This window comes from Taudactylus pleione, unplaced genomic scaffold (assembly GCF_031769625.1).
Source record: "Taudactylus pleione unplaced genomic scaffold, aTauple2 ptg000405l, whole genome shotgun sequence".
NCBI lineage: Eukaryota > Metazoa > Chordata > Amphibia > Anura > Myobatrachidae > Taudactylus > Taudactylus pleione.
In genome coordinates this window covers 765,945-791,869 of record NW_028284807.1, presented here as the reverse complement: position 1 = coordinate 791,869, position 25,925 = coordinate 765,945, and the positions used below count along the sequence as shown (strand labels likewise).

General features: G+C 45.8%; 1 protein-coding gene across 2 annotated transcripts in view; it reads left to right on the top strand.

Moving 5' to 3' along the window:
- The first annotated feature begins 5,170 nt into the window (after window positions 1-5,170).
- Window positions 5,171-25,925, top strand: part of LOC148506418 (V-set domain containing T-cell activation inhibitor 1-like) — a 195,604-nt gene continuing 174,849 nt past the window's right edge. Inside the window, exons 1-2 of one of the 2 annotated variants that reach the window (XM_088446792.1) lie at window positions 5,173-5,193; window positions 9,179-9,290. The gene's annotated coding sequence lies outside the window, so the exon portion shown is untranslated. Of the gene's footprint in view, window positions 5,194-9,178; window positions 9,291-25,925 lie in introns of both variants that reach the window. The other variant, XM_088446793.1, reaches the window with a different exon arrangement.

Genomic DNA, 25,925 nt, shown 5'->3' with positions numbered 1-25,925 from the left:
CTGGGAAATGTGTCAGTGAGTAATGACTACACCTGTGCTCCTCCTGGGTGACCTGGGAAATGTGTCAGTGAGTAATGACTACACCTGTGCTACTGCTGGGTGACCTGAGAATTGTGTCAGTGAGTAATGGCTACACCTGTGCACCTGCTGGGTGACCTAGGAAATGTGTCAGTGAGTAATGACTACACCTGTGCTCCTGCTGGGTGACCTGGGAAATGTGTCAGTGAGTAATGAATACACCTGTGCACCTGCTGGATAACCTGGGAAATGTGTTAGTTAGTAATGACTACACCTGTGCTCCTGCTGGGTGACCTGGGAAATGTGTCAGTGAGTAATGACTACACCTGTGCTCCTGCTGGGTGACCTGGGAAATGTGTCAGTGAGTAATGAATACACCTGTGCTCCTGCTGGGTGACCTAGGAAATGTGTCAGTGAGTAAAGAATACACCTGTGCTCCTGCTGGGTGACCTGGGAAATGTGTCAGTGAGTAATGAATACACCTGTGCTCCTGCTGCGTAACCTGGGAAATGTGTCAGTGAGTAATGAATACACCTGGGCTCCTGCTGGGTGACCTGGGAAATGTGTCAGTGAGTAATGAGTACACCTGTGCTCCTGCTGGGTGACCTGGGAAATGTGTCAGTGAGTAATGAGTACAACTGTGCACCTGCTGGATGACCTGGGAAATGTGTCAGTGAGTAATGAATACACCTGTGTACCTGCTGGGTGACCTGGGAAATGTGTCAGTGAGTAATGAATACACCTGTGCACCTGCTGGGTGACCTGGGAAATGTGTCAGTGAGTAATGATTACACCTGTGCACCTGCTGGGTGACCTGGGAAATGTGTCAGTGAGTAATGAATACACCTGTGCACCTGCTGGGTGACCTGGGAAATGTGTCAGTGAGTAATGAATACACCTGTGCACCTGCTGGGTGACCTGGGAAATGTGTCAGTGAGTAATGATTACACCTGTGCACCTGCTGGGTGACCTGGGAAATGTGTCAGTGAGTAATGAATACACCTGTGCACCTGCTGGGTGAACTGGGAAATGTTTTAGTGGGTAATGACTACACCTGTGCTCCTGCTGGGTGACCTGGGAAATGTGTCAGTGAGTAATGACTACACCTGTGCACATGCTGGATAACCTAGGAAATGTGTCAGTGAGTAATGACTGCACCTGTGCTCCTGCTGGGTGACCTGAGAAATGTGTCAGTGAGTAATGAATACACCTGTGCTCCTGCTGGGTGACATGGGAAATGTGTCAGTGAGTAATGACTACACCTCTGCTCCTGCTTGGTGACCTGGGAAATGTTTAAGTGAGTCATGACTACACCTGTGCTCCTGCTGGGTGACCTGGGAAATGTGTCAGTGAGTAATGATTACACTGTGCACCTGCTGGGTCACCTGGGAAATGTTTTAGTGAGAAATGACTACACCTGTGCTCCTGCTGGGTGACCTGGGAAATGTGTCAGTGAGTAATGACTACACCTGTGCACCTGCTGGGTAACCTCGGAAATGTGTCAGTGGGTAATGACTACACCTGTGCACCTGCTGGTTGACCTGAGAAATGTGTCAGTGAGTAATGACTACACTTGTGCACCTGCTGGGTGACCTGAGAAATGTGTCAGTGAGTAATGACTACATCTGTGCTCCTGCTGGGTGATCTCGGAAATGTGTCACTGAGTAATGACTACACCTGCGCACATGCTGTGTAACCTGGGAAATGTGTCAGAGAGTAATGATTACACCTGTGCTCCTGCTCTGTGACCTGGGAAATGTGTCAGTGAGTAATGAATACACCTGTGCTCCTGCTGGGTGACCTGGGAAATGTGTCAGTGAGTAATGACTACACCTCTGCTCCTGCTGGGTGACCTGGGAAATGTTTCAGTGAGTAATGACTACACCTGTGCTCCTGCTGGGTGACCTGGGAAATGTGTCAGTTAGTAATGACTGCACCTCTGCTCCTGCTTGGTGACCTGGGAAATGTTTAAGTGAGTCATGACTACACCTGTGCTCCTGCTGGGTGACCTGGGAAATGTTTCAGTGAGTCATGACTACACCTGTGCACCTGCTGGGTAACCTCGGAAATGTGTCAGTGAGTAATGACTACACCTGTGAACATGCTGGTTGATCTGAGAAATGTGTCAGTGAGTAATGACTACACCTGTGCACCTGCTGGGGGACTTGAAAGCATGACCTGTGTTGGGTCTTCAGGACCAAATTTGACTGCCTCTGGTCTATGTTATTCACATGTCAGAGTAAATGCAGGAATCATGGGGCAAAAACATAGCGCTGAGAGAGCATACATAATATAAACAGAAAACAACAGTACTTGCTGAAGATTGGAGGAGCAAATTGAGGCTCTGATGTGGTGCATGGAATAATACAGCAGTTGCTAAAATCTGCACAAAAGGAACTAAGCTGATCACAAATGAGAGATCTTAACTCAGGGCTTCATTCAGAGCCGCTCGTAAGCGGCCACTCGTTCGCTCCGAGCGATGTTCGCACATCTGCGCATGCGTACGGATTGTAATACGCATGCGCGAACCACTCAGTGCGGCCGAAAATCGTGTGCTCGCTATATAGCGAATGCCTGCTATTTTGAGTGACAGAAGGAGGCGTATGTGGGTGGTAACAGGGGAAGGTGCTTGAAAACGGGGAGTGGAGATCAGAACGCAGGCGTGCTTAAAGGTCAAAACGGGCATTTTATGGGTGTGCATAATTAATACAGCAGCGTCATTGACAACGTCACTTGGTTGTTTTATAGTCAGAACTGCTCACAAGATTGCAGTAGGATAAACCAACCACAAGAATAGCGAGCAGTTCATACGCCGTTCGATGTACTCGATTAATCTAATAAATAGCGGACATGACGTATGATGCGAGCTGCCAGGGGGCGTTTTTTTCAAAATTACGACCGCATGTTTTGTTCGCTCGTTCAGACATAGAGGCGTCAACAGACCGCAAAGAGCGAACGGTTAATTTGAATAGCCAGTCCCTTTTTCTGAACGAGCGAGCGCAAATATCGTCCGGCTCTGAATCAGGCCCTCAAACCACAGTGCAGCATTAAAAAAAAAAGCCAATTGCAACAAAGACTGGAGCTTGTCCTGCGGTAGATGAGGTCAGTCCTGGTGCAGAACACAGAGCTATACGTGGTAAATGTATAAATACGTCAGTGCTGTCTCTTTTCATCCTCTTTGTGTTTTGTTTTCATGATTGTGTATCTCTGTGGGGAATATTCAATTGTGCACAGGGTTTTGCACCCCAAAAAATTTGCGGACCTCACGCCCAGTTTTGAATTCCTGTGTGTATGCACATCCCCGATACTATACTTGTGGTATTCAATTTTAAAAAATGGTGGCAAATTTTATATATGCACGGGAACGGTATGATTTACCACCGGCCGTAAATCCCGACAGTGGCAGCCCGACATGGGTAAAAATCCCGAATGGTGATTAAGGTAAGTTCCCCAATCTTTCCCCTCCTAACCCTAACCATCCCTTAGGGGTGCCTAACGTAACCTCCCCCCCAGTGCCTAACCCTAATCCCCCCTCTAAGTGCCTAACTCTAATCCCCCCTCTAAGTGCCTAACCCTAATCCCCCCTCTGTGCCTAACCCTAATCCCCCCTCTAAGTGCCTAACCCTAATCCCCCCTCTAAGTGCCTAAACCTAATCACCCCTTCCCCGCTGCCTAAAACTGTCTCCCGGGGGGGTGCCTAACCCTAACCCCCCCTTCCCCTAGCCTGAACCTAACTCTCCTGGGGGGCTGCCTAACCCTAATTCCCCACGGGTGCCCCTAACCCAACCTTCCCCCCCTGCGGCTGTCCGCACCTGGCACCCGGCTTACCTTCGATCGGGATGCCGGGCATTGGGTTCCTGGCGTAGGTAAAATGACAGGCATCAGGATTTCAATGCCTGTCATTTGTACCTTGCCGGGATTAGACAGTCGGGAGGCCGGGATTCCGGCCGTCGGCTTCCCGACTGCTTCCCGGCTGCACTGCCCGGCTGCTCATTGCCTGCTCACGGTGCTGCACACTGAATTGCTGGGGGAGGAGATCATGGAAGAGGAAGATGGGATCGTCCCAATGACGGCTCAAGGCACGGGCTGGCAGTCCTGTCTGAAAGATTACTGCACTCACCACCGGCCAGCTCCAGAAAACTCCGCCCTCCTCTCACCCGCTGGCATTATTGGTATAAGCACAGGGGGCGGGAGCAGAGCTCTGGCCCTGGTTGGCCCCAGCCAGATTAGCGTGAGATCCGGGGATGCTGCCCTACAGTAGGAGCACCAGTGTCCATCCTTTCAGTCCCGTCCATCCATCTGTCTTCATCAAGTAGAAGGAAGAAGAAGCTGCAGCAGGAGGGAGAGAAAGCAGCCTTGCTACCCGCAATGCTATGGAAGACCCTCAGGGGGAGAAGAGACCTTTGGTGGTGGAGGAAGAGGACAGAGCTGCTGGAAGGTAAATTATTTATCAGACTAATTAAGCTAATTGAAAACTTCCAAATGATTAATTAGTCTTGGGGGGTGTCCAAAGGTTTCCGGAGCAAGTCCCTACAATATATCCTTAAAAAACACAATTTAGGGACACATTAGACGTGCTCCATGGCCTGCATATGTAACATAGAGCGAGTACAGGCGATTCAGGGTCACACGGAACATAGTCACATCTCTACTGTGGGTGAGACTGGGCGGTAAGGACAAATCTGTCACAGATGTGTGGAAAACAAACATTCATGGAGGATTCGTGTCCCCTCTGTATACAGGGTGTATAAGGGGTGACGGCAGCAGATTGGGAGGATGCTGAATTCTGAAAGATTCCAAATTCTAAACCGACACCAGCTCCGAGCCTGGCAGTAAAGTCATCCTGTGAGCGGTCACTTTATGTTTCTACACTTCTCATGGACGGGTTCTTAGCGTAACCCGTTTTTTTCTTTTCATTTTTAATACATTGCCACTTTTATTAATTTTCTATTTCTGTGATATGCGACATACAGAGGAGAGATGCAGAAACAATTTAGTTTCACTTTGCTCCCTCTTCCTGTTATGGGTGTATGTATTGCAGATAAACTGACAGAGACTTCTGGTCACCAATGAGATAGGACATAGCAGCTCTGTCACTGGATGCTGGGGAGGGAGTAATAAGAACTGCAATAACAAACTAATTATAGACACTGCTACATAGACAGAGGACGGCTGGTAAGCTCTCTCTGTAGCTGTATCTTATATTGTTACAATGTGTCACTGGGATGAATGTATAGAAATAATATATCTGTATTAGTGAGTGACCTCTTCTTGTAATAGTCAGATATAGGGGCCTATTCATCAACACTAAAATAACATTTTTAAGGACATTTTCCTTAAATAACGTTATTTTGGTATTCATGTAACCACTTAGCACAGGAGATATCACAGAGTTCCCCTGCGTTAATTTCCACACTCCCCATACATTAGTACATTAGTATGGGGATATTAGTACATTAGTATGGGTATATTAGTACATTAGTATGGGGATATTAGTATATTAGTACATTAGTATGGGGATATTAGTACATTAGTACATTAGTATGGGGATATTAGTACATTAGTATGGGGATATTAGTACATTAGTATGGGGATATTAGTACATTAGTACATTAGTATGGGGACATTAGTACATTAGTACATTAGTACATTAGTACAGGTACATTAGTATGGGGACATTAGTACATGAGTATGGGGATGTGGAAATTATGGTATTCATCAAATTCCGAAAATTATAAATTTTCGGAATTTGATGCAGTTACTATTCGCCACTGTGAGGTGGCAAATAGCAGGTGAAACTTACCTGTATCCGCTTGTGCAGGTCCCCTGACGAGTCCCTCCGGCGCTCTGCTCCGTCCTCAGGCTCCGGAGGCTGGTCTGTCATGTGGTTTCCCAGCAGAGCACAAGAAAGTTTAGAAAGAGAAAAAAAAATGTATTTTTTTTCTAATCTGTCATGTGGTCTGCTGGGAAACCACATGACAGCGCAGCAGGACGGAGCCGGAGGCTGCTGCGTGGACAGGTAAGTCGGGGGGGAGGTGAGCAGAGGGGGGAGGGGGGTGGGGTTGGGGGGGGGAGGTACACAAACTTAACGCATCTGTAGGCAGTGCTGCGCATGCGCTGGTATTACAGATGTAACAGCGCATGCACAGCACTGTTTCCAGACGCGATAAGGTAGTGTAGGCAGGAAAAGTATCTATTTTCCGAAAAGCTGTCATCGCAAAAATGACAGATACCGGAATAGATACTTATGGAGAGGTGGAATGATGAATTCCACCTATAATTAGCTAGAACTCCATGCGAGTTCAAGCTAATTATCTCCAGAGAATTTTTACGGTTAATGAATAGGCCCCATAATGTTATATAGTAATCCACGAAGTTGGAGCTGGCTGGGAATCACCTGATCCATTCTCACAGTTTGGTAGCTGGGCCACTGAGCCTTAATACTAGGGTTGGGGTCAGGAGTGTGTGGGGGGCGCAATGGTGCCAACTCTGAAATGAAAAACAAGCAACTGCTGAGTTATAAACAAGCCCAAACCAATCCAAGAAGAGCCCAACTTAGTGTGGGGGTACAGGGGGTAATTTAATGAAAAACACAAACTATATTGTTTTTTTGTTTATTTTATAAAAAACATATAAAGATACAATCTGCCTTAAAATCTACTAAATAAAGAGGCCAAATCAATGTAACAACAATATCAATATCTCTAGAATACAGGAGACAAAGGGGTAATTTATACAAACACCTCAAAACATAATAACTACTATAGAATCAGTATGATATTTGCCATTTCTATGGGTGGGATGTACTAAGCACCGCATCCACGTAACGGTACATCCCACCTCTTATCTGGTACACACCGGGGTTAATAACCATGGTATGTACATATGAATGCAATTTAAATCACAAAGGACACCTCTCCCGGTAATAGCCATCCTTTGCTATAGCCTCAGCTAGAGCGACTTCCAGGTTTAATACCCAGAAGTCCCTCTGGTGCCCTTATGCGCAGAAGGGCTTACGAACTGCGTGGGGAGCTGGGACCAGGGGCAGATTGGCCGCTGGGAAACCGGGCTGGTTCCCACTGGGCCGGTCCCCATAGTGGCCAGCGGCCACCCAGCACTTATCCACCCCCTGCTGCCGCGATCGGAGCTCAGCTCTGATCGGGCAGCTCTGCAACTTCAGCCTCCGAGGGGCCCCGTTCATGTCCCCCCGTCCCTTGCCTCTGCCGCTGGCCAACTGCTGGAGACAGGCACAAGTAGAAGCTGGGCAAGCAGCCCGGCGCAGAGCTGAGAAATCAGGGCCAACCGGCATAGCGCACGTGACATCATAACGTCACGCCGCTGGAATAGAGAGGAGCCGGGTCTGAGCTGACTGCCGGGAAAAAGAACAGATCAGCACAGCAGGGCAGCAAGCCGCAGCAAGTAAGTGTGGGCTGGGCTGTAGAAACACGGTGGGCGGTCGAGGCCTGCAGATGAAGGGGGCAGATGGAGCTGAGACATACAGGGACTGGGGAGACACAGGCTGGGGGATGGGCCTGGGGAGACACACAGGAGTCAAACTGAGAGCTGCAAGTAAGTGGTGGTGGCGGTGGCTACACGGGGGTGATGGGGGGGTTTGAGAGAAACACTGGAGCTGGTGGAAAGAGGCTGACACTGACACACATTGGGGCTGGTCCACACAGAGGCTGCTGAGACCACAGGGGCTGGGGGGAATGAGGCTGAGACACACTGGGGCTAGGGCACACTGGAACTGATACCCACACTGGAACTGATACACACACACTGGAACTGATACACACACTGGGTCTGGGGGGAATGGGGCTGAGACACACAGTGAGTCTGGGAGGGGGAATGGGCTGAGATACACACTGGTGCTAGGAGGAATGAAGCCGATAGGGCTGAGATATAATGGGGCTGAGATACACACTGGGGCTAGGAGGAATGAGGCCGACACACTGGGGCTGACACACACTGGTGCTGGGGGGAATGAGGCTGACACACTGGGCCTGAGTCACACTGAGGAATGGGGTTGAGACACTGGGGTTGGGGGGAATGAGGCAGGAGCACACAGGAGCTGAGACACACACTGGGGCTGGGGAATGGGGTTGAGACAAACACGGGCTGGGAGGAATGGGTCCGATAGACACACACTGGGTCTGAGGAATGAGGCTGACACACACTGGGTCTGAGGGAATGGGGCCGAGACACACTGGGTCTGAGGGATGAGGCTGAGACACACTGGGGGAATGAGGCTGAGAGACACACTGGGTCTGAGGGAATGGGGCTGATGCACACTGGGTCTGAGGGAATGGGGCTGATGCACACTGTCTGAGGGAATGGGGCTGACACACACTGGGTCTGAGGGAATGGGGCTGACACACACTGGGTCTGAGGGAATGGGGCTGACACACACTGGGTCTGAGGGAATGGGGCTGACACACACTGGGTCTGAGGGAATGGGGCTGAGACACACTGGGTCTGAGGGATGAGGTTGAGACACACTGGGGGAATGAGGCTGAGAGAAACACTGGGTCTGAGGGAATGGGGCTGATGCACACTGGGTCTGAGGGAATGGGGCTGATGCACACTGGGTCTTAGGGATGAGGCTGAGACACACTGGGTCTGAGGGATGAGGCTGAGACACGCTGAGGGAATGAGACTGAGAGACACACTGGGTCTGAGGGAATGGGGCTGATGCACACTGGGTCTGAGGGAATGGGGCTGACACACACTGGGTCTGAGGGAATGGGTCTGAGACACACTGGGTATGAGGAATGAGGCTGACACACTGGGGGAATGAGGATGAGAGACACACTGGGTCTGGGGGAATGGGGCTGAGACACACTGGGTCTGAGGAATGAGGCTGAGACACACAGGCTGGGGAATGAGGCTGAGAGCTATAGGTGGGCCTGGGTATGGAGAGACGCAGGGAGTCCTGGAGAGATACATGGAGGCCTGGAGATGGAGAGACACAGGGAGCCTGGAGAACCACAGGGGGCCTGAGGATGGAGAGAAGTAAGGGGGTCTGGAGTAATACGGGGGCCTGGAAAGATACAGAAATTGTTTGATCAGGGAAATTCACATTTTGGCCTGCACAAACACTTCTGTTACTATACATTATCTGGTTATGATGATGACATTGGTTATATTTCTACGTAAACAGGCATCTTCCAGACAGTGTTATCTACATGAATAGTGAATACCGGCTGAAGACGCTGTTCAGTGAGGTTCAAATTCTTCAGAGTTTCCCCCATTGCAGAGAAACCACAATATAGGTAAGAAAAAAAGACTTCCAAACTGACTGGCCTGTACTTAGTTCAAAGGGATGGGGGGCCTCAAAAAGAGTTTATCATTCACAAGATTCTGTTGCTGACCCTGCTTCCCTCAGTGGCTTGCAAAAGCCCCTCTAGCCCTAAGAGGAGGGAGTATCCTGCCCTCCTCCACAGACCCCACCCCCTCAACAGGCCCACCCCCTCAACAGACCCGCCCCCATAAGGGCTGCTTCCAGAAATTTCCCGGGCTGGTTTTCCATCCCAATCCGCCCCTGGCTGGGACAACCGCAATTGGAACCCTCTCAGAGGTCATTCTGATAAGAAACCCATAGGGACAAAGCGATGCATTCCGGTGCATAGAACACCCCTGTGAAGCCCTATGGACCCTGAAGAAGAAATGCAGTTTTTGGGGGTTTTACCGCATTTCCCATATGTACTATGCACCGGTATGCATCGCTTTGTCCCTATGGGCTTCTTATTGGAATGGCCTCTGAGAGGGTTCCAATTGCGGTGGTTCCAATTGCGGTGGCAGGAGCCACTATTTAAGTGACAGAAGGTAGTTTTACCAGAGCGAAACATGGAATATATCAAGTAAAAGGTTTCAGCTGCCTAAATGCTTAATTTTCTTTTAACCTCTTCCAGCTACTGATTGCACTAAATGGAAAGTTCCCCCAGCAGTGGGTTCCCACGTGACACGCCTAGTAAGAACGCTACCTTACCTATCCACACTGCAACCTCCTTAAAGGAGACTATGGATAGAAGGATTGAAGCTTGTATAAAATCTATCTATTCTCTTACAGGAGCTATTACTCGTACTGCCAGGGCAAAGGCCTGGGTGGCAAAAGCCATTGACAGTTGGGCGGAGGCCCTAGTAGATACATTTTCCTCTGATGCTTCAAGGGAACAGCTGTCCAACATATCTCACATTAGAGATGCAGCCTCCTATTTGGGTGAAGCTACTTTGGATATACTGTATGTCTCCTAGCTTCCAAGGCATCTGCTACTTCTGTGGTAGCCCGCCTTATTGTTTGGCTTTTCTCATGGAAGGCAGATTTGGACTCTAAAAAGGCATTGGAGTCTCTGCCTTATTCTGGGGATATCATGTTTGTCCCAGAATTAAATAAAATTGTGACTACCTTGGCAGCTTCCAAGACAGTGCTCCTGCCCTCTCTATAATGCAAAGCCTCGAATGTCATTCTTTCGGTCCTTTTGTCCTCAAGGAAAAGGTCAGTCCTTTCCCAGACAGTCAGCATCCACTAAGGCCTCTTAGCTTAGGAACAAACAGACCTGGGATACTAGATGTCCACCTATCAAATCTGAGGACAAGCCTTTAGCCTGTTGGGGTGGGACTCACCCAGGGGGCTCCCAAGGTGTGAGGCTGAGTTTTTCAATTCTCCCAGTTCTGGCATCAGACCACCTCAGATGCCTGGGTAAAATAAGTGACGCCAGAACTGGGTGAGTTGAAGAACTCCTCCCACCCTGGGACCTGCAGACCTTTGGATCCATGGTGTCCACCTCCAACATGGTGGAGTTTTCTCAGTTCCACTCCAGGCCCATACATCATGATCCTATCCAGGTGAAATGGGCTGCCTCATCTGCTCAGACCCCAGATGATGGGCCTCTCTCCAGAGGTTCGCCTGTCCCTAACCTGGTGGCTACAGATGTCCCACTTTAACAAGGGTTTCCCCTTTTGGATCCCCGACTGGGCACTAATCACCACAGACGCAAGCCTCCATGGGTGGGGAGCATTGACCGGCCAGCACTTCGAAGGACTCTTAACTCCAGCCATGGCGTTCTTACCAATCAACATACTGAAACTCCGAGCCATCTTCAAAGCCCTCACTCTGGCTCAGGATATGCTTGAGGGCAGGCAAGTGGCCTACCTCAATCACCAAGAGGAGAATTGGAAGTCGGTCAGCAATGGCGGAAGTGTCCTGCATTCTCACATGGGCAAAACGCCATCTCCCAGCCATCTCCGCAGTGTTCATCCCCAGGATTCTCAATTGGGAAGTGGATTTCCTCAGCCATCACAACGTGCATGCAGGGGCATGGTCTCTACCTCCAAAAGTCTTTCAGCTCCTGGTAGACAAATAGGGTCTACCAGATGTGCACGCCTCATGACACAACCAAAAGCTTCCAGTGTATGGGGCCAAGACAAGGGACCCCAATGCAGCCTTCATGGATGTGGTGGACCTTCCATTTGGTGTAAGTCTTCCCTCCAGTTTCCCTTCTTCCTTGGCTTTGTTGGAAGTTCAAGCAGGAAGGAGGCAGAGTCCTGTTGGTAGCTCCAGCTTCAAACTCTCTCCATAGATATTTCTCTCCAACTTCCTCTACGACCAGACTTTTTGTCTCAGGGTCCCTGTCTACATCTGGACCTGGCCCGTCTGTCTTTAATGGCTTGGCTCTTGAGACATCTAAAGGGTTTTCCAGCTTTGTGGTCCAGACCATGCACAGAGCGCGTAAACATCTTCTGCCAGGATTTATCACCGGGAATGGCATATATATTTCCAGTGGTGTGTTACTAGAAACTATGACCTCAGGTTTTTAGGGTTTCTAGAATCCTTGCTTTTCTTCAAGCTGGATTGGATCTTGGACTTGCCTAGCCTCTTTGAAAGTGCACATCTGTGCTCTGTCCATCTAGTTCCAGCACAGAATTGCTCCTCTACCTGATGTTCACACCTTCCTGCAAGGTGTATACAACCTCCATTTATCCCTCCTGTGACTCTGTGGTATTGTCAGTGGTTCTCCACACACATCAGGAACCTCCATTCGAACCCCTGGATTCAGTGGATGTGAAATGGCTCACTGCGAAGGCTTTTTCTTCTAGCTATAGCATCTGCCCGTAGTGTATCAGATTTAGGGGTGCTTTCCTGTCGCTCCCCTATTCTAATCTTTCATATGGACAGGGCTGTTCTTAGAATGCACCCGGGTATCCTTCCCAAGATGGTCTCTCATTTCTACCTTAATGAGGAAATTGTGGTCCCGGTGTCAGGACTGCGACTGTTTCAGTACATAAAGATAGATTACTTTTTCCAAAGTTCCTTTGTGGTCGTTGGAGGAGCTATCCTGCTTGCTGGCATTCTTCATATACAGGGAATAGAGTTAAATTGATCATCTGTTTCCAAGGTGTCAGGTTGTGGGATTCCTAGATTGCTCATTATTTAAAACCTGATTTCATTTTGGTCACATGTTCTGAACTTCCTATGGATCACAGACCTCTAGTGTAAAGCCTGTTACTAACTTTGTGTCTGTGCAACGTTACTTTCAGGTCTTTCTTGGACTCCTGCCAAATCCCTGCTGTGCCTGTAGGTTGCTGTGGACTTTGCTATATCTCCGCTCATGTTCCAGCTAAACTTCTGATGCCAGTTACCAGCCGCACTATAGAGCTCAGCATAGCCATTGCCTAAGTATTGCCTTTTGCTCCACTGCTGTGGTTTCACCTTTTGCTGCACTATTTACTTTGCCTGTTGCCTCTCACTCCTGTGGACATCGAACCCATCTTCGTTACAGTTGTCAACTGCACCGTTACAGTTATCATCACCGCATCGCGGGGCTCAACCCCGTTCCCGGATTCTAGTCACATTGCAGGGCTCAACCCTGTTCTGAAACCACACCGCTTCACAGGGCTCAACCCTGCTTCAACCTTCATTGCATAACGGGGCTCAACCCCACTCCGGATTCTAGTTACACCGCAGGGCTCAACCCTGTTCCGGAACCACACCGCATCACAGGGCTCAACCCTGCTCTGACCTCATCGCATCACAGGGCTCAACCCTGCTCCGACCTCACCGCATCACAGGGTTCAACCCTGCTCCTACCTCACCACATCACAGGGCTCAACCCTGCTCTGACCTCACCGCATCACAGGGCTCAACCCTGCTCCGACCTCATCACATCACAGGGCTCAACCCTGCTTCAACCTCACAGCATTACAGGGCTCAACCCTGCTCCATCTTTCACCATATCACAGGGCTCACTCTGCTCTGGATCTCCATCACTACAGGGTTCCACCCAGGTGAAGCGCCTCTATACCATCCTGAGGTGTTTGCCTCATACTGGACTCGGGGTTCCCTACCATATTAACTTTTCTGTGTTAAAGACTATATGGGAGGTTTTCTTCTATACTCATTATTGCTTATGTGAACCTCAGTGTTGTTGAGACTTTATGTGAGACGTTGCTATTATATTTCTCCTGTGAATAAATTCTAGTTAGTTTTATTCCATGCTCTCGAGATTTAATGAAAAGGTCATTCCTAAAGCCACCCCAGTTTATTGTGCCTAGTAAGCCTGCCTCCTCCCAGGAGTCTCAAGTGTCGGCAGCCGTGACAGTTTGCACAGACCTAAAAATGAATCCGGCTCTGGAACAGGCTACTGGGGTACAGGTGCTCCAGGGTTTGACCACTCGTTTGGAAGTACAGGAAAACACTCAAGTTCAAGTTTTGCAATGTTTACAGGATCTTTCCACACGTCTCAATAAACCTTAAGATTCCTGTTGCAAGTACATCAGGGGTTACTGCTTCTCATTTACGTTTACTGACTCCTACCTGCACCTCTTATCATGGTAATCCAAAAACATGTAGAGGATTTCTCAACCAATATGAGATTCATTTTGAATTGTTACCTCAAAGTTTTACCACCTCTCGTGTTAAAGTGGCTTATTTTATGTCATTATTGTCTGGTGCTGCTCTTGAGTGGTCCTCTCCTTTATGGGAGAGAAATGATGCCTTAATGTCTAATTACCAAGCTTTTGTTTCTACTTTCAAAGGGATATTTGACGAACCTGGAAGATCAGTGGTCGCGTCTGTGGATATTTTGCGAGTAAAGCAAGGAACAGCTCCAGTTGGTCAGTATGTGGTTCGTTTTCAAACTATAGCCTCAGAACTTAAATGGAATAATGAGGCATTAAGAGCAGCATATTGGAATGGTCTCTCTGAGAGACTTAAAGATGAGTTGGTGACTCGGGATCTTCCTGAGAATTTGGATGAGTTAATTTCATTGACTATTAAAATTGATCTGTGTATGCGAGAACAAGGGTTTCAGAGGAGTCGCTCTGAGTGTTCTAAAGGTTCTCTTCCCCAGTCTCACTGTTTTCATAGTACATCTGATGGGCCTATGCAAATTAATAAAGCTAAATTGTCTGAAGTTGAGAAGCAACGTAGGAGGCATTCTAATTTGTGCTTGTATTGTGCATCCTCAGAACATTTCTTGGCTAAATGTCCAATCAGGCCGCGAAATGATCGTCCCTAGTTGATGGAGGGGAAGTTAAACTAGGGGTACTTTCTAAAGTTTCCCCCAAAAAGGATTGTTTAATTTCTGTGAGCATTCCTGATTTTGGTTCTTCGTGTCAAGAGTTTTCTGCATTGCTAGATTCTGGAGCAGCTGGCAATTTTATTTCATTGTCTTTGGTTCAGAAATTAAAAATTCCTGTTGTCAAATTAACCCGTTCCTTTTCCCTTTCTGCAGTTAATGGGACTAGAATTTCTAATGGATATGTTACGCATCAAACAAGGTCTATGAAGTTGAGGGTAGGAGCTTTGCATGAAGAAAGTTTAGAGTTTTTGGTATTACCTATTTCTATGTATGATATAGTTCTTGGTTTACCATGGTTAACTCTTCATAACCCTCATATTGATTGGACTTGTTCTCAAATTCTTTCTTGGAGTCCTAAATGCAAATTAAATTGTTTGATTCCTGTGGTACGATTGGCTGAAGTGAAAGTAGATGTTCCACCTTCTCTACCACAGCCTTATCATGAATTTGCTGATGTCTTTTCTGAGCAGGCGGCAGATGAACTTCCACCGCATCATCCCTGGGATTGTCCTATTGAACTTATTCCTGGTAAAATGCCACCCAAAGGTTGAGTATACCCTCTCTCTGTTCGTGAGACTCAAGCCATGTCGGAATAGGTGCAAGATAACCCACGAAAGGGGTTTATCAGGCCTTCTTCATCTCTTGCTGGAGCGGGCTTCTTTTTTGTAAAGAAAAAAAGATGGTGGTCTTCGTCCATGTATCGACTTTAGAGGTCTAAATGAGATCATGGTAAAAAATAAATATCTTTTGCCTCTCATTACAGAATTGTTTGACAGAGTTAAGGGGTCTCGACTGTTTACTAAATTTGATCTAAAGGGAGCTTACAACTTGATCAGCGTTAAAGAGGGTGATGAGTGGAAAACTGTGTTTAATACGTGAGATGGCCATTATGAGAACCTTGTCATGCCTTTTGGTTTATGTAATTTTCCTGCGGTGTTCCAGGAGTTTGTGAATGAAATTTTCTGACATATACTTTATCAGTTTGTTATTGTTTATCTTGATGATATTTTGATTTTTTTCCAGGAATCTTTCTGATCATCGTACCCATGTTAAAGAGGTATTAAGTCGTCTTCAAGCTAATAAGATTTATGGTAAGATCTCCAAGTGTGTTTTTGAAGTCCCAGTGATACCCTTTTAGGGGTATATCATTTCCGGTTCTGAACTTCAAATGGACCCTGAGAAGTTAAAGGCTATTCGAGATTGGGTTTTACCCACTTCATTATAATCTATTCAGAGATTTTTAGGCTTTGCCAATTATTACAGAAAGTTTATCAAAGAGTTTTCAATGATTGTGGCTCCAATTACTGCTATGACAAAAAAAGGGGCTAATCCCAAAGTGTGGTCCTCAGAAGCATTGGATGCCTTTCAGACTCTCAAAGATGCATTTTCTGCAGCCCCCATTCTAGTTCAACCTGATGTTGAGAAGCCATATATGCTAGAAGTGGATGTCTCCACTTATGGAGTTGGGGCTATTTTGTCTCAAGTGGCTGCAGATGGGAGAACAGTGTCTTGTGGATTTTTTTCACAAAAGTTTTCTAGTGCTGAGAGTAATTACTCCATCGGGGACCAAGAGTTGTTAGCTATTAAGTTAGCTTTGGAGGAATGGAGATATCTGTTAAAAGGCACAAGGCACCCTGTTACTATTTTTACAGATCATAAAAATTTGTTGTATTTGAAAACTGCCCATTGTCTGAACCCACGACAAGCTCATTGGGCACTCTTTTTTTCTCATTTTGATTTTGTCCTCAGGTATCATCTAGGTTCATTGAATAAAAAGGCAGATGCACTTTCACGCTCAATGTTGGAAGAGAAAGAACAAAATGAGGATCAAAGGTACCCTATAATAAACTCTCTGGCTTTTTCTTCAATTTCCATCTCTCCTGATCCTCCTCCTGGGAAGATATTTGTGGCACCAGAGTTACGAGGTAAACTTCTTTCCTGGGCTCATAATTCTCATTTCTCTGGACATCCAGGGGTTCATAAAATGTACTCATTTTTGCAAAGTTCCTATTGGTAGTCTTCCATGAAAAAAGATGTCCAAGAGTTTATACGTTCTTGTTCTAAGTGTGTACAACATAAGTCCTCCCGGCAGTCTCCAGTTGGTCCTCTCCATCCACTACCCATTCCCACCCAACCATGGACCCATCATTTCATGGATTTTATTACAGATCTTCCTGAGTATAGGGGGAGAACAGTTATTTGGGTAGTGGTGGATTGTTTTACCAAGATGGCTAATTTTTGTCCTTTGGCTTGAATTCCATCAGCCTCCAAATTAGCACAAATATTTATCAAAGAGATATTTCATCTTCATGGACTTCCTTCTGAGATAGTGTCTGATCGGGGTGTCCAGTTTGTTGCTCGGTTTTGGAGGGCTTTATGTTCATCATTGCAAATTAAATTACAGTTTTCTTCTGCATATCACCCTCAGTCAAATGGACAAACCGAAAGAGTGAACCAGGAGTTGGAGACATTCTTGAAAATGTATATTTCTTCTGAAGATGATTGGATGTATTTCTTGCCTTGGGCTGAGTTTGCTCATAACTTTCATTATTCATTTGCTACAGGTGTAAGTCCTTTTTTCGCCAATTCTGGTCGGCATCCTTGAGTTCCTGAGCTTTAATCAATTCCTGCAGTGGACGTTCTAGCAGCCAAAGCTACCCTCCACTATTTTTCTGGAATTTGGAGACAGGTACAGGAAAGCCTCTCATAATTATAAGGTCTTTGCTGATAGAAAACGTTTGGCTGTTCCTAAATACTCTGTTGGGGATCGTGTCTGGTTGTCTACTAGAAATCTTTGACTTAAAGTACCTACTATGAAGTTTGCTCCCTGGTATATTGGTCCTTTTCATATTATAAAAATTATCAACCCAGTGGCATGTAAGTTACAGTTACCTCCAAATGTGCGTGTACCTAACTCCTTTCATGTCTCCTTGCTTAGACCATTGATTCTTAATTGATTTCATGACAGCTTACCTAAAGTACCTCCCATAACAACTGCTCGAGGTGTGGTGTTTGAGATCGATAAGATTCTGGATTCACGTAAGCATCAAAATCAATTACAATATCTTGTAGACTGGAAGGGTTACAGCCCGGAGGAGAGATCTTGGATTAAAGACTCTGATGTCCATGCTCCTAAGTTGATACGTAATTTTCATGCTAAATTCCCTTTAAAACCTGGTGGGTGTTTGAGGACCACCCAAAAAGGGGGGGTACTGTCAGGAATGCGACAGTTTCAGTACATAAAGATAGATAACTTTTTCCAAAGTTCCTTTGTGGTCGTTGGAGGAGCTATCCTGCTTGCTGGCATTTTTCATATACAGGGAATAGAGAGTTAAAGTGATCATCTGTTTCCAAGGTGTTGTCAGGTTGTGAGATTCCTAGATTGCTCATTATTTCAAACCTGATTCCATTTGGGTCACATGTTCTGAACTTCCTACGGATTACAGACATAAAGCCTGTTACTAACTTTGTCTCAGTGTCTGTGCAACGTTACTTTCAGGTATTTCTTTGACTCCTGCCAGATCCCTGCTATGCCTGTGGGTTGCTGTGGACTTTGCTATATCTCCGCTCATGTTCCAGCTAAACTTCTGATGCCAGTTACCAGCCACACTACAGAGCTCAGCATAGCCATTGCCTAAGTATTGCCTTTTGCTCCACTGCTGTGGTTTCACCTTTTGCTGCACTATTTACTTTGCCTGTTGCCTTTCACTCCTGTGGACATCGAACCCATCTTCATTACAGTTGTCAACTGCACCATTACAGTTATCATCACCGCATCATTGGGCTCAACCCCATTCCGGATTCTAGTCACACTGCAGGGCTCAACCCTGTTCCGGAACCACACTGCTTCACAGGGCTCAACCCTGCTTCAACCTTCATTGCATCGCAGGGCTCAACCCCACTCCAGATTCTAGTTACACCACAGGGCTCAACCCCTTTCTGGAACCACACCGCTTCACAGGGCTCAACCCTGCTCCGACCTCATCGCATCACAGGGATCAACCCTGCTCCGACCTCACCGCATCAGGGCTCATCCCATCTCCGACCTCACTGCATCATAGGGCTCAACCCTGCTCCGACCTCACTGCTTCACAGGGCTCAACCCTGCTTCAACCTCATTGCATCACAGGGCTCAACCCTGCTCCAACCTCACTGCATCACAGGGCTCAACCCTGCTCCGATCTCATTGCATCATATGGCTCAATCCTGTTCCGACCTCATCGCATCACAGGGCTCAACCCTGCTCCGACCTCACTGCATCACAGGGCTCAACCCTGCTCCGGCCTCACTGCATCACAGGGCTCAACCCTGCTCCATATTTCACAATATCATAGGGCTTAGTCTGCCTCAACCTCACAGCATCACAGGGCTCAACCCTGCTCCATCTTCTACTGCATCACAGGGCTCACTTTGCTCCAGATCTCCATCACTACAGGGTTTCACCCAGGTGAAGCTCCTCTATACCATCCTGAGGTGTTAGCCTCATACTGGACTCGGGATTCCCTACCATATTAGCTCTTCTGTGTTAAAGACTATATGGGAGGTTTTCTCCTATACTCATTATTGCTTATGTGAACCTCAGTGTAGTTGAGACTTTATGTGAGATGTTGCTATTATATTTCTCCTGTGAATAAATTCTATTTACTTTTATTCCGTGCTATCGAAATTTCATGAAAAGGTAATTCCTAAAGCCACCCCAGTTTATTGTGCCTAGTGGGCCTGCCTCCTCCCGGGAGTCTCAAGTGTCGGCAGCCATGACACCTGGCCTTTCAACCACCAGACTTGGCAGGTGAGGCTTCTTTGGGTGTGGTCCATGCTGTAAGGATCTACATGGACCATTCTAGTTCCATCAGTAAATCAGACTCCCTCTTTATCCTATATGGATTCTATATGAAGGGATGGCCAGCCTAAAACAGACTCTGGCCAGATGGCTTCGCATGACTATCTCACAGGCTTAAACACAAACTGGCCTTCCTGGGCTGGCTACAGTATCTGCTCATTGTACTCGCTCTGTGGGTCCCTCATGGGGAGCCCGCCATGGCACATCTGCCGAACAACTATGCAAGTTGGCCACATGGTCTTCTGTCCACACCTTTCATAGGTTCTATGCCTTTGATACTATTGCCTCCCAGGATGCTTCCTTTGGGTGCCAGGTTCTCCTCTCAGCTCAGAAGCATCCCAGCCCTTGAACAACTGCTTTGGGACATCCCCAATGTCTCCATGTGGAGCCCTATGGACCCTGAAAAAAAGGAGAATTATGGTAAAACTTACCCTTGTTAACTCTCTTTCAATAGGGTCCACAGGGCACCTGCCCTGATGCACCTGGCTGCTATGGGTTTATTCTCTTGGACACTTGTTCCCTTCTCTGTGTGAGAGTGTGATTCCTCAGTGTACCAGTCTTCCTTCTCTCCTATCCTGCTTCTACCTTGGGCTTATTAACAAAACCGAATTGCCCCCGAGTTGGGTGTGGTTATAGGGGGAAGTACCAGCGCATCATGGGATTGAAAAGCTTTGCTGTTGGTCCCACCTACACCACATTGTCTCCCTGTGGACCATATAGTCTTTGAAGAAAGAGAGTTAACAATGGTCAGTTTTACAGTAACTCTCCTATTTCTGGGGTTTTACCGCATTTTTCACTTGCAGGTAGGACTACTGTTATGGCCAATTATTATTAATATAGATTAACATTGGTATAAGAGAAAAAAAGACATATCGGAAAATGTAACTTCGATCATTTAAACAACTATATATACAGAGAGATATACAGAGAGACAGATAGTACAGAGAGATATAGAGAGAGACAGATAGTACAGAGAGATATACAGAGAGACAGACAGTACAGAGAGATATAAAGAGAGACAGACAGTACAGGGAAATATACAGAGAGACAGATAGTACAGGGAGATAAACAGAGAGATATACAGAGAGACAGACAGTACAGGGAGATATACAGAGAGACATATAGTACAGAGAGATATACAGAGAGACAGACAGTACAGAGAGATATAAAGAGAGACAGACAGTACAGGGAAATATACAGAGAGACAGATAGTACAGGAAAATTAACAGAGAGATATACAGAGAGACAGATAGTACAGGGAGATATACAGAGAGATATAGAGAGAGACAGATAGTACAGGGAGATGTACAGAGAGATATACAGAGAGACAGATAGTACAGGGATATATACAGAGAGATAGATAGTACATGGAGATATACAGAGAGACAGATAGTACAGAGAGATATACAGAGACAGATAGTACAGGGAGATATACAGAGAGACATATAGTACAGGGAGATATACAGAGAGACAGATAGTACAGGGAGATATACAGAGAGACATTTGTACAGGGAGATTAACAGAGAGATATTTAGAGAGACAGACAGTACAGGGAGATTAACAGAGAGACAGACAGTACAGGGAGATATACAGAGAGACAGACAGTACAGGGAGATATACAGAGAGACTGATAGTACAGGGAGATATACAGAGAGACAGACAGTACAGGGAGATATACAGAGAGACTGATAGTACAGGGAGATATACAGAGAGACATATAGTACAGGGAGATATACAGAGAGACAGACAGTACAGGGAGATATACAGAGAGACTGATAGTAGAGGGAGATATACAGAGAGACAGACAGTACAGGGAGATATACAGAGAGACAGACAGTACAGGGAGATATACAGAGAGACAGACTACACGGAGATATACAGAGATACATATAGTACAGGGAGATATACAGAGAGACTCATAGTACAGGGAGATATACAAAGAGACAGACAGTACAGGGAGATATACAGAGAGACTGATAGTACAGGGAGATATACAGAGAGACAGACAGTACAGGGAGATATACAGAGAGATAGACAGTACAGGGAGATATACAGAGAGACATATAGTACAGGGAGATATACAGAGAGACTGATAGTACAGGGAGATATACAGAGAGACAGATAGAACAGGGAGATAGACAGAGAGACAGATAGTACAGGGAGATAGACAGAGAGACATACAGTACAGGGAGATATACAGAGAGATAGACTGTACAGGGAGATATACAGAGAGACAGATAGTACAGGGAGATATATAGAGAGACATATAGTACAGGGAGATATACAGAGAGACTTATAGTACAGGGAGATATACAGAGAGACAGATAGAACAGGGAGATAGACAGAGAGACAGATAGTACAGGGAGATAGACAGAGAGACATACAGTACAGGGAGATATACAGAGAGATAGACTGTACAGGGAGATATACAGAGAGACAGATAGTACAGGGAGATATACAGAGAGACAGATAGTACGGGGAGATATACAGAGAGACTGATAGTACAGGGAGATATACAAAGAGACAGACAGTACAGGGAGAAATACAGAGAGACTGATAGTACAGGGAGATATACAGAGAGACAGACAGTACAGGGAGATATACAGAGAGATAGACTGTACAGGGAGATATACAGAGAGACATATAGAACAGTGAAATATACAGAGAGACTGATAGTACAGGGAGATATACAGAGAGACAGATAGTACAGGGAGATATACAGAGAGACAGATAGTACAGGGAGATATACAGAGAGACTGATAGTACAGGGAGATATACAGACTGATAGTACAGGGAGATATACAGAGAGACATATAGTACAGGGAGATAAACAGAGAAACTGATAGTACAGGGAGATATACATAGAGACAGATAGTACAGGGAGATATACAGAGAGACAGACAGTACAGGGAGATATACAGAGAGACAGATAATACAGGGAGATATACAGAGAGACTGATAGTACAGGGAGATATACAGAGAGACAGATAGTATAGGGAGATATACAGAGAGACATATAGTACAGGGAGATATACAGAGAGACAGATAGTACAGGGAGATATACAGAGAGACAGATAGTACAGGGAGATATACAGATAGACATGTAGTACAGGGATATATACAGACAGTACAGGGAGATATACATAGAGACATATAGTAAAGGGAGATATACAGAGAGACATGTAGTACAGGGATATATACAGACAGTACAGGGAAATATACATAGAGACTGATAGTACAGGGAGATATACAGAGAGACTGATAGTGCAGGGAAATATACAGAGAGACTGATAGTACAGAGAGATATACAGAGAGACAGATAGTACAGGGAGATATACAGAGAGACAGACAGTACAGGGAGATATACAGAGAGACAGACAGTACAGGGAGATATACAGAGAGATAGATAGTACAGAGAGATATACAGAGAGATAGATAGTACAGAGAGATATACAGAGAGACAGATAGTACAGGGAGATATACAGAGAGACAGACAGTACAGGGAGATATATAGACAGTACAGGGATATATACAGAGAGACAGATAGTACAGAGAGATATACAGAGATACATTTAGTACAGGGAGATATACATAGAGACAGATAGTACAGAGAGATATACAGAGATACATTTAGTACAGGGAGATATACAGAGAGACAGTACAGGGAGATATACAGAGAGACATATAGTACAGGGAGATATACAGAGAGATATATAGTACAGGGAGCTATACAGACAGATAGTACAGGGAGATATACAGACAGATAGTACAGGGAGATATACAGACAGATAGTACAGGGAGATATACAGAGAGACATATAGTACAGGGAGATATACAGACAGATAGTACAGGGAGATATACAGACAGATAGTACATGGAGATATACAGAGAGACATATAGTACAGGGAGCTATACAGACAGATAGTACAGGGAAATATACAGTGAGACATATAGTACAGGGAGCTATACAGAGAGACAGATAGTACAGGGAAATATACAGTGAGACATATAGTACAGGGAGCTATACAGACAGACTGTACAGGGAGATATACAGACAGAACAGGGAGATATACAGAGAGACAGATAGTACAGGGAGCTATACAGACAGACAGTACAGGGAGATATATAGACAGTACAGGGAGATATACAGAGATACAGATAGTACAAAGAGATATACAGAGAGACAGTACAGGGAGATATACAGAGAGACAGTACAGGGAGATATACAGAGAGACAGACAGTACAGAGAGATATACAGAGAGACAGACAGTACAGGGAGATATTTAGACAGTACAGGGAGATATACAGAGAGACATATAGTACAGGGAGCTATACAGACAGATAGTACAGGGAGAGATATAGACAGTACAGGGAGCTATACAGATAGACAGTACAGGGAGATATACAGAGATTCAGTACAGGGAGATATATAGACAGTACAGGGAGATATACAGAGAGACAGATAGTACAGGGAGCTATACAGACAGTACAGGGAGATATATAGACAGTACAGGGAGCTATACAGACAGATAGTACAGGGAGATATATAGACAGTACAGGGAGATATACAGAGAGACATATAGTACAGGGAGCTATACAGACAGATAGTACAGGGAGATTTGGGGCTTTATTTATTAACATTATTTTTACTAAAATAAAGTGATAAAGGCTGTTTTGTGTTGTCACACCCTTTTCACATTATTTTAGTATCACCTATAGTTATTACAGGGCAATTGGAGTAGAATATGTAAAATTCTACTCCAACCCCTAAGTATCACTTAATTTTTGTAAGCAGATTTCATTTCCCATAATTGTAAAGGGAAATGTGGTCCGACCAAAGTTACTAAAAATAAATTGTAAAAAAATATCGGGGAAATCCCAGTGATAATAATGCCACCTGGAGGTGGCGTTATCCAGGGTCTCCCCCGGTTATCGGACTCCTACTCTGCTCTAACGGGGAGAGCAGAGCCGGGAGTTGGTCCCAGTAATCAGCTGTGTGGTCTAAACAGACAGCAAGCTGATCTCTGCTAAAAAAAAAAAGAACCAAAATTGTCAAAAAAATGATTACTTACCTGACTCCAGGGACCGGTGATCGGGCCTCCGGTGATGTCTCCCCTCCGGTCAGCTGGTCTCAAATAGTGAACTGTGGCCTCGTTATCAGGTGATCGGGTCCCAGTGCTGTATGGGATATCACCTGACCGGACGGATGGAGGACATCACCAGAGGCCCATATCATGCAGGTAAGTGCTATTAAGGGAGGGGGAGTTGCAGGGGGTGGGGCTTAGCACCGGGGGCAGGGCTTAGTGCTGGGGGCTAGCAGTGGTGGGCGGTCGGCGCATGCGCGGGCACCTTGTCATGGTATTTTTTGCGAAAATACCATCACTAATGTGCGGACGGGATTCGTAGGGACAGAGCTTTATCGCAAGGTCTGTCCCCGCAAGGGATTTGTTGTAAGTCCCGGTGATATTGCCTGAATTTGCAATGCGAATTCAGTCAATAATATCACACTGCAATCTGCATTCAATATGCGGATTGTAGTAAATAGAGCCCTTACAGAGAGACATATAGTACAGGGAGCTATACAGACAGATAGTACAGGGAGATATACAGACAGATAGTACAGGGAGATATACAGTGAGACATATAGTACAGGAAGCTATACAGACAGATAGTACAGGGAGATATACAGAGAGACATATAGTACAGGGAGATATACAGAGAGACATATAGAACAGGGAGCTATACAGACAGATAGTACAGGGAGATATACAGAGATACAGTACAGGGAGCTATACAGAGAGACATATAGTACAGGGAGATAAACAGAGAGACAGATAGTACAGGGAGATATACAGAGAGACAGATAGTACAGGGAGATAAACAGAGAGACAGATAGTACAGGGAGATATACAAACAGTACAGGGAGATATACAGACAGTACAGGGAGATATACAGACAGACAGATAGTATAGGGAGATATACAGACAGATAGTACAGGGAGATATACAGAGAGACAGATAGTATAGGGAGATATACAGACAGATAGTACAGGGAGATATACAGATAGATAGTACAGGGAGATATACAGAGAGACAGATAGTACAGGGAGATATACAGAGAGAAATATAGTACAGGGAGATATACAGAGAGACAGATAGTACAGGGAGATATACAGACAGTACAGGGAGATATACAGAGAGACAGATAGTACAGGGAGATATACAGAGAGATAGATAGTACAGGGAGATATACAGAGAGACATATAGTACAGGGAGATATACAGAGACACATATAGTACAGGTAGATATACAGAGAGACAGATAGTACAGGGAGATATACAGAGAGACAGATAGTACAGGGAGCTATACAGACAGATAGTACAGGGAGATATACAGAGAGACATATAGTACAGGGAGATATACAGAGAGACATATAGAACAGGGAGCTATACAGACAGATAGTACAGGGAGATATACAGAGATACAGTA